The following is a 15,416-nucleotide window of genomic DNA, read 5'->3' on the forward strand; positions in this document are numbered from 1 at the left end:
AGGGTCTGAATACTTATGTAAATGTGATACATCAATTGTTTTTTTTATTACAAATTTGCAAAAATGTTTTTTTGCTTTGTCATTATGGGGTATTGTGTGAACTGTAGATTGATGAGCATTTTTTTTTAGACTGCATGTAACGTAACAAAATGTGGAAAAAGTCAAGGGGTCTGAAAACTTTCTGAATGCGCAGTATATAGCAAGAAATCCTCCACCATAAGAATTCCTGTCTCTTCTATAGATGTTATATCCTTGTATTGTTACTGCTGTATCATCAAAGGAATTTTCTAAGTGAGTCTCAGAAGATATTAATGTTATCTGATGTTAACAAGTTATTGATTTCATTAACCTTATTTCCAAGGCTACATATATGGGCTATTTTCAGCCCTTTTCTGGCTAGCTTCTCAGAGATAGTCATCTTAGAAAAAGAACAGTTTATGTGTAGGTGTGTGTGCTGTAGGTGTGTGTGCTGTGTGCTGTGGGGTTGAAGAACCCATAGGCTTGGCTCTCTCGGGTGGACAATGAGCCTGTCATAGCGGATGTCTCCACACGTTCTGGCAGCTTTCATGGCTGGAATACGTTATTTTCTCTTCTTTGCGCACAGCTTCAGGATAATCCTCGTTGAGGAAGATGTACAATCCTCTCAAGTTCTTGGTTCTTTCCTGAACAGATACCTTGTCCTTGAACCTCAGGAACTTGACCACTGTCGTGCCTGTCACCTGGGCTAGTGGTGGGTTTTCCAATCCTGTGGGCGTGCTCCACTTCAATCTTCCTGTGGTCCATCTTTAGTATCTCCGAGATAATTTCCCTCACTTTGTCCTCAGGTCTCATGTGGAGATTCTGCAATTCCGTCCACAACAATGTTGTTCCACCTTGATTGTCCCTTTAGATAATCAGATTTCTCCATCGTTGTTATAATGGAATCACATTCAGAACTGATGTCCTTTCTCAATAACTTACAGATTGCTGTCACCTTTCCGTTTTCCTGTTTAAACTCATCGAGCTGACCCTGGGAGAAGAGCAAACTGTTCTTCAGGTCCTGGACCTCTATGGTCAGGCTGTCCATTCTTTTATTAGGTGACTCCACCAGTATTTGGACACAACACTTGAAGCTATTTTCTTGTTAATGTAACAACTGCTTACAGAATATACACTCCCAGTCAAAAGTTTGGACACACCTACTCATTCAATGGTTTTCCTTTATTCTACTTTGTAGAATAATAGTAAAGACATACAAACTATGAAATAAAACATATAGAATAATGGAGTAACCAAAACAGTGTTAAACAAATCAAAATATATTTTATATTTTAGACTCTTCAAAGTAGCCACCCTTTGCCTTGATGACAGCTTTGCACACTCTTGGCATTCTCTCAACCAGCTTCATCAGGAATGCTTTTCCAACAGTCTTGAAGGAGTTCCCACATATGCTGAACACTTGTTGGCTGCTTTTCCTTCACTCTGCGGTCCAACACATCCCAAACCATCTCAATTGGGTTGAGGTCAGATTATTGAGGAGGCCAGGTCATCTGATGCAGGACTCCATCACTCTTATTCTAGGTCAAATAGTCCTTACTCAGCCTGGACAACGTTTCGCTGCAGAATGCTGTGGTAGCCATGCTGGTTAAGTGTGCCTTGTCATGGAAAGAGCAGGTGTTCCTAATGTTTTGTATACTCAGTGTATAACCCACCAAATAACAAGGGAACATATTTACTTTGTACCTGCCCAAGGTTTGCCCCTACTATTCTAAGGAGAGACTGAAAAATAAAGGTAGAACAAAACATGAAATCAGATTAGGAGAAACAACTGAGCTTTTTGAACCAAATGTAGACTTCTACTTATCCTATGTGTGCCATGTATAATGCAAGCAGAGGAACAGCACTAAGCCAGTGTTTCCTATGCTTTCAATAAACCAAGGGCTGGCTGATTAGTCCACTAGTTCAATCAGGTGTGCTAGTTCAGGAATAGATTGGAACAGTATAACTGGCGGGGGAAACCTGAGGAGAGGTTAGTGAAACTGCACTATGCTACTCCCCACTGTGTCCAGATCAGTCCTGGGTTCAAATACATGTGTATTTGAGAATTTGTTATTAAATCAAATCAAATTTTATTTGTCGCATGCTTCGTAAACAACAGGTGAAATGCTTACTTTTACGCGTCCTTTTCCAACAATGCAGAGTTAAAGATTAAAAAATAAATAACAATTTAAATAGTGACAGGAGGAATAAACACAGTGAATAACGAATAAAAATAACAAGTACAAATAACATTCCTATATACAGGGAGTACCAGTACCGAGTCGATTCAAATTCAACTACTTGTCTTTTCAAATAAAAAAATATAACAAATACTTACTTCCAAATGTCTTTGAAAGTAATTGAAATACCCTAAATAGTATTTGAACCCAGGTCTGGTCCAGATGAATCCTAGTGTTTCCAGGCATGGTCCTGTACAGTCATTGATTAGAGAACTTAACTCTGAGCCTGCAGTCTATCAGTGCTCAGGGACCGGTAATCAATTCTCTAATGCTGTGTGAGTCCCTATTCACTGCCCTGCTTATACACTATCTCACAGGAAAGACAAGTACGTGCACAAACACAAACAAACACACACAAACTGGGGCAGAACACTACCCAGATGGCGGTCATAAAGAAGGAATATAACCTCCAAATATTAACTCACCAAGTAGGCAACGATGGGCCACTGTCATAATTGTATTATAAAAATGACTGTTACTCTCCTGAGGGGCACTCCTTTCCTGACTGCTGATGGTTCCTGATTACCCTAGGTACTCTGGTGGATCCTCTCTGGCCTGGCCCGTTAGTAGAGGATACAAGCTGATCTGATCTGATCAGCATTGCACCAGACCAGACGCACGGTCGGTTTGGTCAGGAACTCAGTGCCTTGCTCCCAGCCAAGCTCTCTGTTATCTCTGTTCTGTTGACAGGCCATTGTTTTTCTACGGGCGCTGGTGGACGTGAATTCAACTGAACGAATTAAGCTGATTGGGCCTCGGGCAGGAAGATAGAGGAGTAGATAAAGTACTGTGAGTGAGAGAGATAGAGAGAGAAGCAGAAAGGAGCTCCATCTTGCATTTATTGTCTAAGTGTTTTATTAAATGCAGTTCGAGACAATACAAGATTTCCTATGAGTGAATTCACTTCCTCTCTTTTATATAGAAGTCTATCTTAATATTATTCGTATTTTATTAAAACAGTTTGACAGTAAATGCAAGATTGAGTTGTTTTCCTGGGAGTGGCCTCTGTCTTAAATAGAACTTAATCTTACTATTTTTTAAATACTTGCTATATCAGAGGGCTAGAAATCAGATTCTGAAAGTTTAAAGTGTGCCTCAAGTGGACAACCTCTTGAAGCAAGTTAAACTCCACTATATATAATTGTACATGCTTTATTATAAAAACATGTATATATTTTTAAAAAATGTAACTTTGACTCCTTTTTCGTGGTATCCAATTGGTAGTTACAGACCAATTCATCGCTGCAACTCCCGTAGGGACTTGGGAGAGGTGAAGGTCGAGAGCCACGCGTCCTCTGAAGCATGACCCAACCAAGCCGCACTGCTTCTTGACACAATGCCCGCTTAACCCGGAAGCCAGCCACACCAATGTCCTGGCACGCCACAGGAGTCGCTAGAGCACGAAGGGACAAGGACATCCCTGCCGGTCAAACCCTTCCCTCACCTGGACGACGCTGGGCCAGTTGTGTGCCGCCCTATTGGTCTCCCGGTTGCGGCCGGCTGCGACAAAGCCTGGACTCGAACCAGGATCTCTAGTGGCACAGCTAGCAACTGTGATGCAGTGCCTTAGACCACTATGCCACTCAGGAGGTCCATGCTTTAGTTTTATTGTACTGACTGCAAGCTCTCTCTCTTTATCCATAAACTCATTGAAACCCTTGTCCCCCAGCAGAATCAAACTTGTTGGTACAACAAACAGACTGCTCTAAAATCACAACCAAAAGCACAATTGTTGTTATTGTAAGTCGACCAATAGCCCCACAAAAGTCAAACACTTTATCACAATAGTTGCCATTACTGACAATTTACTCAAAATGGCTGTTGTATCATGTGGGCAGGTCACCCTGTGTGGTGCCTTGCAAAACTGGTTTCTAACCTAAAGGATCCAGATGTTAAAAAAAATTGAATAAAAAAAGACTCACTTGAGTGTCTGCATGTCAGCTGCCTCCAGAACTATGCGGTTGCCCTGCTGGAACTCGTGTGACTTGGAGCGGTGTAGCGCCGTGAAGCCCGGCAGCAGGTGGATGAGCTTTCGGCTGGGCGGTGGGGGCGTCCCGGGGGCCTTCACCTTGTTTCTGCGCCTCATGGGGGGCGTGCCCGGGGGGGTCATGGTGTTCACCACCAGTGGAGTCCGGGGAGGGGTGTGGGCAAAGTGCCTCTGACGGGGCGAGGGGGGCAGGGATCGATGACCCGTGTCCATGGGGGGGAAGGCCCCCAGTCCCAGGTGGCTGTCCACGGTGAGGCGGTCTGGCTGGACATAGGGGCCATACGGATAGGGTAGCAATGACTGGGGGCTGTGGCACTGGCTGTGGTGCTGCTGGTTGTACTTGGCCTGGACCATGGGGCTTTGGGAGAGCTGGAAGCGGACCCACTGGCTGGGTTCTGGAGAGGGGAAGGGAGTGTTCTCCTTGCCAGACTCAGAGGTGGGCCACTGGATGGACCAGTCCTGCTTGGCATGGCTGCCTGCTGTGGAGGAGGAGAAGGAGAAACAAGAAGGAACATGTTACAGATAACATTTAACCACAAACAATTACCTGATACCTTGACCCTGCTTAATCATTTACATTTCTACATGTCATTTAAGGATAATAAAAACTCATATTTGATTAGAAAGAAATGGCCTGATGATAGAGCAAAAAAAGCGAGAGAGCTTGGATCTGACATCAATAGCAGACGTAATGTAGCATGGGCTCAGATAGGAGAGGGGTGGAGGAGAGAGATGCTTGATTAACCACAGCCACCTTGATCCCTAAACATCAGATGAGAAGCTGGAGATGAGGTTCATGTTGAATAAGTGAGAAGAGAGAAATTATATTTTCAGCTTAAATGGAAATATTCACCTCCGTTATTGGGCAATGAGTCATCCTCGAGTTGTTCTTGAAAGAAAAGAGAAGGAAACAAACGTTTAATTGATTTGATAAAAAGATGGCGAAAATATTGTTTGTTTCCTCTCTCTTTCTGTCCATCAGAGACCCAGCCATTGTACTAATCACAGTCTCTAAAACTCAACTCTGATCTGAATGCAGTATCCAAATTAGCTCAACAACACTAGTGGCTATGCATTCTCCCGAAAGTCTTGAAGGAAAAAAAGTATTCCTTAGGAGTATTTCTTCCATGTGATGTTTTAAGACAAGCCCACCAGAGAGACAAGGAGAGGGATAGAGAGATGTGGAGTAGAGGGAGACACATTGGGAGAGGAGAGAGAGAGGGAGAGGGCTGAAGTAACAAGAGTGAGCGGCTGAGCGTCTTCTTAAGGCCTCTCGTCTTAGGTCAGGGATCAAAGTTTATCTTCAGCGCGAATGTACATGTTCCCTCTGAGTCTGACTGAGACACTCCTCAGGACAGTACTGTATACACACACACACACCACGCACAACACTCCACCCACGCACAGCGAGAGACAAACAGTGTCCCCGGGATAGTAGAGTACAGTGTATACTACGCGTTCAAAACATTAGGAACACCTGCTCTTTCCATGACATAGACTGACCAGGTGAATCCAGGTGAAAGCTATGATCCCTTATTGATGTCACCTGTTAAATCCACTTCAATCAGTGTAGATGAATGGGAGGAGACAGAAGGATTTGAGACAATTGACACATGGATTGTGTATGTGTGCCATTCAGAGGGTGAATGGGAAAGACAAAATATTTAAAAGCCTTTGAACGGGGTATGGTAGTAGGTGCCAGGTGCACCGGTTTGAGTGTGTCAAGAAATGTTTTTTCACGCTCCACAGTTTCCTATGTGTATCAAGAATGGTCCTCCACCCAAAGGACATCCTGTCAACTTGACACAACTGTGGGAAGTCAACATGGACCAGCAACTATGCGGAGTCAACATGGACCAGCATCCCTGTGGAATGCTTTCGACACCTTGTAGATTCCATGCCCTGACAAATTGAGGCTGTTCTGGGGGCAATAGGGGGTGCAAATCAATATTAGGAAGATGTTCCTCATGTTTGTACACTCAGTGTACATAGACTATAGGAGTCCTAAGGGATGTGTCCACTCATAGGCAGAGACTGGGACTGGGAGACGGGTTGGTTGTTAAAAGACATCCCTCACGACTAGCGGAAAAGTCTGTATTTTCGAGGGGTATTTTACAGCCAGGCCAGAGTTCAAACTGCACTGGACATTAGAATTAGTCATTGCAGTTCTATGGTGGACGTAATGATCTGTTGTTCAGATAAACAACACCATGGAAGGTTTACAATCTGATCACATAGGCTACAGTGAACTGCCTGCTTGCATGGCTCTCCTACACACAATCACTATCAGTGCTGCACTCAGTCTCAACATACAATAATACAACTTTGCACATAGTTACTCATGGTGTTGCATATTAATCAACTTCATGCATAAGCCCACATGAGTTAACCCCTGAGATGAGAGAGACTTCTAATGATCGAGGAGAACTGTATACGGGGTTAAACAGTATACAGGGGTATTGGGGTGGAGACGGCATGTTTAATGGAGTACCTCTGTGTTCTACTCTCTCCTGGAGAGGCACTAGCCTCCTTCCCGCACTTCAAACACACACTGTGGGGACTCTGAAAGTGTGCTGCACAGTGCACCAAGCTCCTCAGACAAGACCAGGATGCAACAGGGAAAGAGCCAGACGGAGCGCTCCTCAACTGCTCAGAAAGGAATAGAAGGTTGAAGATGACGCACGATCAAGCCTCCTTCATTAGCAAAAACGTACGACAAACAAGCCACTCGAAATTAAAAAGTTTGGCATCTCCTCACTTGAAATGTTTCGAAATCATCAAAGAGCCTTCTTCACCCTTGAATGCCAGTAAACTGACATGGGGTCTGTAAATATAGATGACGATGAAACACACACACACACGCACACACACACACACACACACACACAAAGCCTGCGATACTGAGGAGGATTTTAGTCAAATTACCAAAGGCTTCTGATCAAATCACAGCCCAGCCATTAATTAAACAAAAGACCTGCATAATCCAAAATGGTTTGCAGACATCCATGTAACTGATGAATAGTGTGAATTTATTTTTTTATTTTTTATTTATTTCACCTTTATTTAACCAGGTAGGCTAGTTGAGAACAAGTTCTCATTTGCAACTGCAACCTGGCCAAGATAAAGCATAAGCAGTGTGAACAGACAACACAGAGTTACACATGGAGTAAACAATTAACAAGTCAATAATACAGTAGAAAAAAGGAGAGTCTATATACATACATGTGCAAAAGGCATGAGGAGGTAGGCGAATAATTACAATTTTGCAGATTAACACTGGAGTGATAAATGATCAGATGGTCATGTACAGGTAGAGATATTGGTGTGCAAAAGAGCAGAAAATAAAATAAATAAAAACAGTATGGGGATGAGGTAGGTAAAAATGGGTGGGCTATTTACCGATAGACTATGTACAGCTGCAGCGATTGGTTAGCTGCTCAGATAGCAGATGTTTGAAGTTGGTGAGGGAGATAAAAGTCTCCAACTTCAGCGATTTTTGCAATTCGTTCCAGTCACAGGCAGCAGAGAACTGGAACGAAAGGCGGCCAAATGAGGTGTTGGCTTTAGGGATGATCAGTGAGATACACCTGCTGGAGCGCGTGTTACGGGTGGGTGTTGCCATCGTGACCAGTGAACTGAGATAAGGCAGAGCTTTACCTAGTATGGACTTGTAGATGACCTGGAGTCAGTGGGTCTGGCGACGAATATGTAGCGAGGGCCAGCCGACTAGAGCATACAGGTCGCAGTGGTGGGTGGTATAAGGTGCTTTAGTGACAAAACGGATAGTGGAATAGTCCACGTCTTAGAGTATCCATTTCCTTGGTATTCATTAATGATATGTACCCACTGATTCTTGAAGAGCATCATGTATTAATGCCTCATGAGCTTAGTTTAACTGCCGTACCCCATCAGAACCCAAAATCTAAGCTCGTTTTACTCCCATGTCATGTTTGTAAACAAAGTCAATGTAAACAAACACTTTATAGCCTCAAAACATGGTCCTTGCATCCATAGCGCTGTCTATGAATTTGAGAGTGGTTACATTTCTCCAGCCCCATCCCTCAGCTTTTTACCGAAACAGGGGCGGGGAGGCGCTTTGTTATTGTTTCAACTGCTTATTGGCCCTTTAATTTACCAGCCATACTAGTATTTTACTCGCTCGGCTAGCCATCCACTTCACTCTGGCCAAACGCCAAGCCCACTAACGTTTCTTCTCCATGATGAGTCTGGAATTTATCTCCTCATCGTGTGTATGCGAACACATTCAAAAAACTGTGATTCATCCCAGAAACCAATGAGTTGGGCCAGAGCCTGAACACAAGTGTGTAAGGCCAGAGATAGAGAAAGGAGGAGATAAGAATCCTATTGGGCAATGAATGAAGGAACATATAACACCCCACCCATCACACTGTCGACAAATCGCATTCATGTTGTCATGCTGCATCATTCAATTGCTAAGCTAATCGTCGCACAATCCCTTCTCAAAGTCAGGCTATCAGTCGAGAAATCTGCCTGTTTTCCTCTAAAATAACTATTGCCACCATTCCAAAGCTAGCCTAGTGGTTAGAGTGTTGGACTAGTAACCGGAAGGTTGCAAGTTCAAACCCCCGAGCTGACAAGGTCGTTCTGCCCCTGAACAGGCAGTTAACCCAATGTTCCTAGGCCGTCATTGAAAATAAGAATTTGTTCTTAACTGACTTGCCTAGTAAAATAAAAAAATAAAAAAATAAATATGATATTACAGAGAACAAGTTAATTACCTCACATCTCAGAAAAGATTTGTAATGTACTTGTTCACGAAATTCATTCTAATGTTGGGTTTTTGAGTTCACGCCCAATTGAGTCCCATTCACTCCTTGAAGGAGTGCTCTCCTTATCCCAGAATCGCCCAGAATGCACCACACGGCCTATTAATGACGCATGGGCAACTTACAAAATGGCTGTTAATACGATTCCAATGGAGTTTCCCCATCTTCTCCAAAGTGTCTCTGGTAACGTGCCATTTCGGGAAATTAGTCAATGGCTTGGATCCTCTGATTGGTAAGAGATGAGTCTCAGACAAATCTATGCAGTGACAGATAGAACAGGGGAATCAAATTCAATATGAGTCTTAGCAATTGGTCAATCAAAATTCGAACAGAACTCGACTGCAGTTAGTTCATGTGATCTTACTTGTAATAACAACAACAAAATATATACATTGTTCATTATGTAGCTCTTCTTTATCCCATTTAGTCCTTCTCTATGGGGCTCCCTATTGCTCAACAAGACTCCCCCGTAGCTTACAATTACGTTATGTTGCACCCTATGAGTCCCCATAGCTCCCCATAGCTCACAAATGTTCCAAAGCCCATTCATTCTAGTACTTTGGTTCCACCTGTCTGTAGATTGGCATGTGCAGCCAGTGTTCTCTGTGTTGTCACTTTGCAGTAGCAGAGGCCCTATACAGTACAGTAGCCTGAATTACCTCCATAGTGCTTCACAACACTTTAGCCCAACAATACACCAGTCAGAGGAGATGTACTGTATGAGTAATTATCTAAGATAATGATTTTTGGTAAATGGCCAACACATTATACATCCCCATTGTCAATAGGAGATCTTTACATGGGGAGAGTGTTGGGAGAAAAGGTGGTTAACAGCATACTAATTGGACTAATTAGGACCAGGCTTTGGCTCTTGTGTGGTAAATGGCAGAGAAAGGCCACTGGGATTCTATCTGGTCCATTAAACTGCCATAAAAAGGCTGCATGGCAAATGACACCCTATTTCCTACATAGGGCCCATAAGGCTCTGGTCAAAAGTAGTGAATAGGTTGGCATTTGGGATAAACCCTTTGTGAAAGGATGCCATATGCTCCTCGGGAAGAATCCCTGGAAGGATCGTTTTTTAATTTGTCTTTTGAATTGGATGACTGTGGACGACGGTGGTTCTACGGCATCATCAGTAGCTAGATAGCACTTTATGTTGGCTAACTAATCTATCATTGTCCAGGTGATAGGTAACCTAAAAGTTGTTTCTCCACCTTCTGGCATCTGTGAACATCCCCTCATTTCTCTCCCTTATTCTCGCTCTTCATTCTCCTCTCATAAATGGAAGAAACTTGCTCTCCTTTCCCTACTCCTTCTCTCCTCTCCCCTGTTCGCTTGTCCTCTTTTCCTCCTCTCCTCTTCTCTTCTGCCATACTCCTTCCCTCTCCTCCTCTCCTCTACCATACTCCTTCCCTCTCCTCTTCTCCTCTACCATACTCATTCCCTCTCCTCCTCTCCTCTACCATACTCCTTCCCTCTCCTCCTCTCCTCTTCTCCTCTACCATACTCCTTCCCTCTCCTCCTCTCCTCTACCATACTCCTTCCCTCTCCTCCTCTCCTCTACCATACTCCTTCCCTCTCCTCTTCTCCTCTACCATACTCCTTCCCTCTCCTCCTCTCCTCTTCTCCTCTGCCATACTCCTCTCGTCCTTTCTACCATACAGCTTTCCTCTTCTCTTCTCCTCTCCTCTCCTCTTCTACCATACTCCATCCCACTCCTCCTCTCCTCTTCTACCATACTCTTCCCACTCCTCCTCTCCTCTTCTACCATAATCCTTCCCTCTCCTCTTCTCCTCTTTTCTTCGCTGCTCCCTCCTTTCCCTTTCCCATTCACTCCTCCCCTCTTCCTCTCCTGTACTGTCATCTCCTCTCCATGTCTCTTCTCCCATACGCCTCTGCTCTCCTCTCCTTTTTTTTCTATACTCAAAGATGGCATTTGAAGCCAATTAATAGTGAGTGTAATTGAACTGGTCTTAAGGCATGGCAAGCGTGGGGAAAGTCCATTTAATGACGAAAAGATGAGTGAGGACAGATACTGAATCTGAGACTTCAGGGCACGAATTGTCTCTCTCATGTAAACTTAACTCTAAGCGTTAGGACTAGATCAATACTATTAGTAAGGACAAGCCAGGATGTTGGGTTTACAGTGTGTGTGTGTGTGTGTGTGTGTGTGTGTGTGTGTGTGTGTGTGTGTGTGTGTGTGTGTGTGTGTGTGTGTGTGGGCGCCTGAAGTGGGGCATGCTGGGTCATAGAATGTGTGGATATTGCAGCAACACAGAGGACCGACTGACGAACCCCTAGCTGGGATAATATGAGTCATTACTAAAGCAACTTGTGCGCTGAAATACAAACCAAGAGCTTTGTTGAAAGCGACAATCACCGTGCATTTGTTTTTAGCGTAATAAACCATTCTAAGCTATTCTACGTGTTCTTAATAGCTGACATTCTCATTTACTGTGTTTTACTTAACTCACTTTTTACTATGCATTTATGTGTTACGCTTCTCTATTTGACCCTTTAAAACCTTTTTATGTATGCAACTGTGACAGACATCCCTGTACTTCCTTAACCATACGTCTTCCCCACTAACAAGCTCACACAGAGACTGGAACGCGGGACCTCTGTCTCCGCAAACATACTCCACTGGGCACAAAATGGTGGAATCAACGTTGGTTCAATGTAATTTGTCAATGTATTGTGAACGTGGAATCTACGTGGAAAATACATAGGATTTTTTTTAAAGTCATCAACGTAAACTGCTGTTTCGAGGGTGAAATTTCAACCACAGGATTGTCATCATGGTAATCAAATGTTATATATATATATATATATATATATATATATGTTGAATTTGTAGCTTTAAAACAATGTCAGATTTTTTTATACACACTATCAGAAGAAGAAAAGACAGTCTGGGCAGCATCTCCTACTGGAGGACTGATCTATCAACTGCTACCCTTTAGACTCCCATCCAAGGTTTTAACCAAGCCCAGCCCTACTTAGCTTTGATATTTGTCGCTAACTATTAGCAATGTGCTATTGTGATCATGATTGTTGAGAAATCTCCCCTTAAAAACAAAATAGATTCACTTTTGCTATCGAAGTCAAGGGAGCAAGAAAAATGTTACCATACTTTATCACACATCAATGATGATATTTAGGCCTACAGTTGAAGTCGGAAGTTTACATACACCTTAGCCAAATACATTTAAACTCAGTTTTTCACAATTCCTGACATTTAATCATAGTAAAAATTCCGTCTTAGGTCAGTTAGGATCACCACTTTATTTTATGTGAAATGTCAGAATAATAGTAGAGAAAATGATTTATTTCAGCTTTTATTTCTTTCATCACATTCCCAGTGGGTCAGAAGTTTACAAGTTAGTATTTAAATTGTTTAACTTTGGTCATACGTTTCGAATAGCCTTCCACAAGCTTCCCAAAATAAATTGGGTGAATTTTGTCCCATTCCTCCTGACAGAGCTGGTGTAACTAAGTCAAGTTTATTGGCATCCTTGCTTGTACACGCTTTTTCAGTTCCACCCACACATTTTCTATAGGATGGAGATCAGGGCTTTGTGATGGCCACTCCAATACCTTGACTTTGTTGTCTTTAAGCCATTTTGCACAACTTTGGATGTATGCTTGGGGTCATTGTCCATTTGGAAGACCCATTTGCCACCAATGTTTAACTTCCTGACTGATGTCTTGAGATGTTGCTTCATTATATCCACACATATTTCCTGTCTCATGATGTCATCTATTTTGTGAAGTGCACCAGTCCCTCCTGCAGCAAAGCACCCCCACAACATGATGCTGCCACCCCTGTGCTTCACGGTTGGGATGGTGTTCTTCAGCTTGCAAGCCTCCCCCTTTTTCTTCCAAACATAACCTTGGTCATTATGGCCAAACAGTTCTACAGTTCTATTTGTGTTTCATCAGACCAGATGAAAGTACGATCTTTGTCCCCATGTGCAGTTGCAAACCGTAGTCTGGCTTTTTTATGGAAGTTTTGGAGCAGTGGCTTCTTCCTTGCTGAGCGGCCTTTCAGGTTCTGTCGATATAGGACTCGTTTTACTGTGGATAGAGATACTTTAGTACCTGTTTCCTCTAGCATCTTCACAAGGTCCTTTGCTGTTGTTCTGGGATTGATTTGCACTTCTCGCACCAAAGTACATTCATCTCTAGGAGACAGAACGCGTCTTCTTCCTGAGCGGTATTACGGCTGTGTGGTCCCATGGTGTTTATACTTGCGTACTGTTGTTTGTACAGATGAACGTGGTACCTTCAAGCGTTTGGAAATTGCCCCCAAGGATGAACCAGACTTGTGGAGGTCTACAATTTTTTTTCTGAGATCTTGGCTGATTTCTTTTGATTTTCCCATGTTGTCAAGCAAAGAGGCACTGAGTTTGAAGGGAGGCCTTGAAATACATGCACAGGTACACCTTCAATTGACTCTAATGATGTCAATTAGCCTATCAGAAGCTTTTAACGCCACAACATAATTTTCAGGAATTTTCCAAGCTGTTTAAAGGCACGGTCAACTTAGTGTCTGTAAACTTCTGACCCACTGGAATTTGTGATACATTGAAATAATCTGTCTGTAAATAATTTTTGGAACCATTACTTGTGTCATGCACAAAGTAGATGTCCTAACCGACTTGCCAAAACTATAGTTTGTTTACAAGAAATGTGTGGAGTGGCTCCAACCTATGTGTATGTAAACTTCCAACTTCAACTGTATATAGCATTTGCAAAGTCATCAACAGCAATTGTTGGAATTAAACCAGGAATTCAACTAAAAATAGACAACACAATATGCTTAGGGTTTCAAGCTCTGGTTGATTTCAAATGTAATGATATTTAGGGATATTTAATTATATTTGGTTGTCAACGCAAACAAATATCAACATATGAAGAAGATGAAGAAAAGCTTATTTAAAGTTCATTTGAAGTTTGATTTGATTTAGTCATATTCTATAACTTAGATTTCTGGTTGAGATGGAGACTTTAATCGAACCTATCAATTATTAATTTGTAGACAAACTGGAATTAAATCCAGACTCAGTCATTGGCACAGATGGAACTATCCAAGCAGAAGATACATGTAAATGTTGATATGTGGTTGCACTGTCAACCAAACACAATTCAATATTACCTTTGATTACAGTAGATAGCCTAAAGTTAAGGCTATCTTACAAATAAATGTAACATTCAACCTTAAAATGAATAACACATCCACGGCCACATTTTGATGTTACAATAACTACATTTCTTCTTATCTAATCATATAAAGCGCAGGTCGGCAGAGATCGTCACAATTCCTGTAATAATCTGCACAGAATCTCTTATGGCATTAATCAATCAATCAATCAATCAATGAAATGTATTTATAAAGCCCTTCTTACATCAGCTGATGTAACAAAGTGCTGTACAGAAACCCAGCCTAAACCCCCAAACAGCAAGCAATGCAGGTGTAGAAGCACGGTTTCTAGAAAAAGCTCCCTAGAAAGGCCAGAACCTAGGAAGAAACCTAGAGAGGAACCAGGCTATGAGGGGTGGCCAGTCCTCTTCTGGTTGTGCCGGGTGGAGATTATAACAGAACATGGCCAAGATGTTCAAATGTTCATAGATGACCAGCAGGGTCACATAATAATAATTACAGTGGTTGTAGAGGGTGCAACAGGTCAGCGCCTCAGGAGTAAATGTCAGTTGGCTTTTCGTAGCCGATCATTCAGAGTTTCTCTAATATCTAAACATTTGAACTGTGCTGTGCTTTTAAAATGGTTGAAAGCGCAGTAATAGATATTTTGGTGACAACTATAAACCAAAAATCTGACATTTGTTTTTGCTTTTAGATCAACACATTGGATCTTCATCTAACATTTAGCTGTCTTTTTCAGTGGGTGAATATAGGTTGTAATCTCATTGATCAACGTCTCAACTAAATATTACCCAATTAGCCACATTGAAATGACGTAATGTGCCCAGTGGGGCATTATACCATCCCTTTTGAAAACATCTTAACCAGCTACGCCACCAAAAAGCTAGCAATTCAGCTGTGCGGGTGGAGATTTTTTCAAGCTGAAGAGTCTGAGTGAGGTTACAAATCCTGTACACCACAAAGTCTTTACTAGTCACTGTCTGCTGCTGCTGGCCAACAAAGTCTGCGATGGCCTTAAGAGTCCTTACAAAATAATGTGACAATTATTACTTTTTCATGTGATTCGAGGCAAGAGAATATTCTGCGTATTCATGGTCTGCGTAGGAGTTACAAAGACAGGCTTCCATAGAGGACGATGACGAATCCTCCCAACGGACCCCGTTCCTCTCAGATCATTTTTAAAAAAAAATTTAATA

This window comes from Oncorhynchus mykiss, chromosome 6 (genome assembly GCF_057628025.1).
Source record: "Oncorhynchus mykiss isolate SJ-2025 chromosome 6, ASM5762802v1, whole genome shotgun sequence".
Lineage (NCBI taxonomy): Eukaryota > Metazoa > Chordata > Actinopteri > Salmoniformes > Salmonidae > Oncorhynchus > Oncorhynchus mykiss.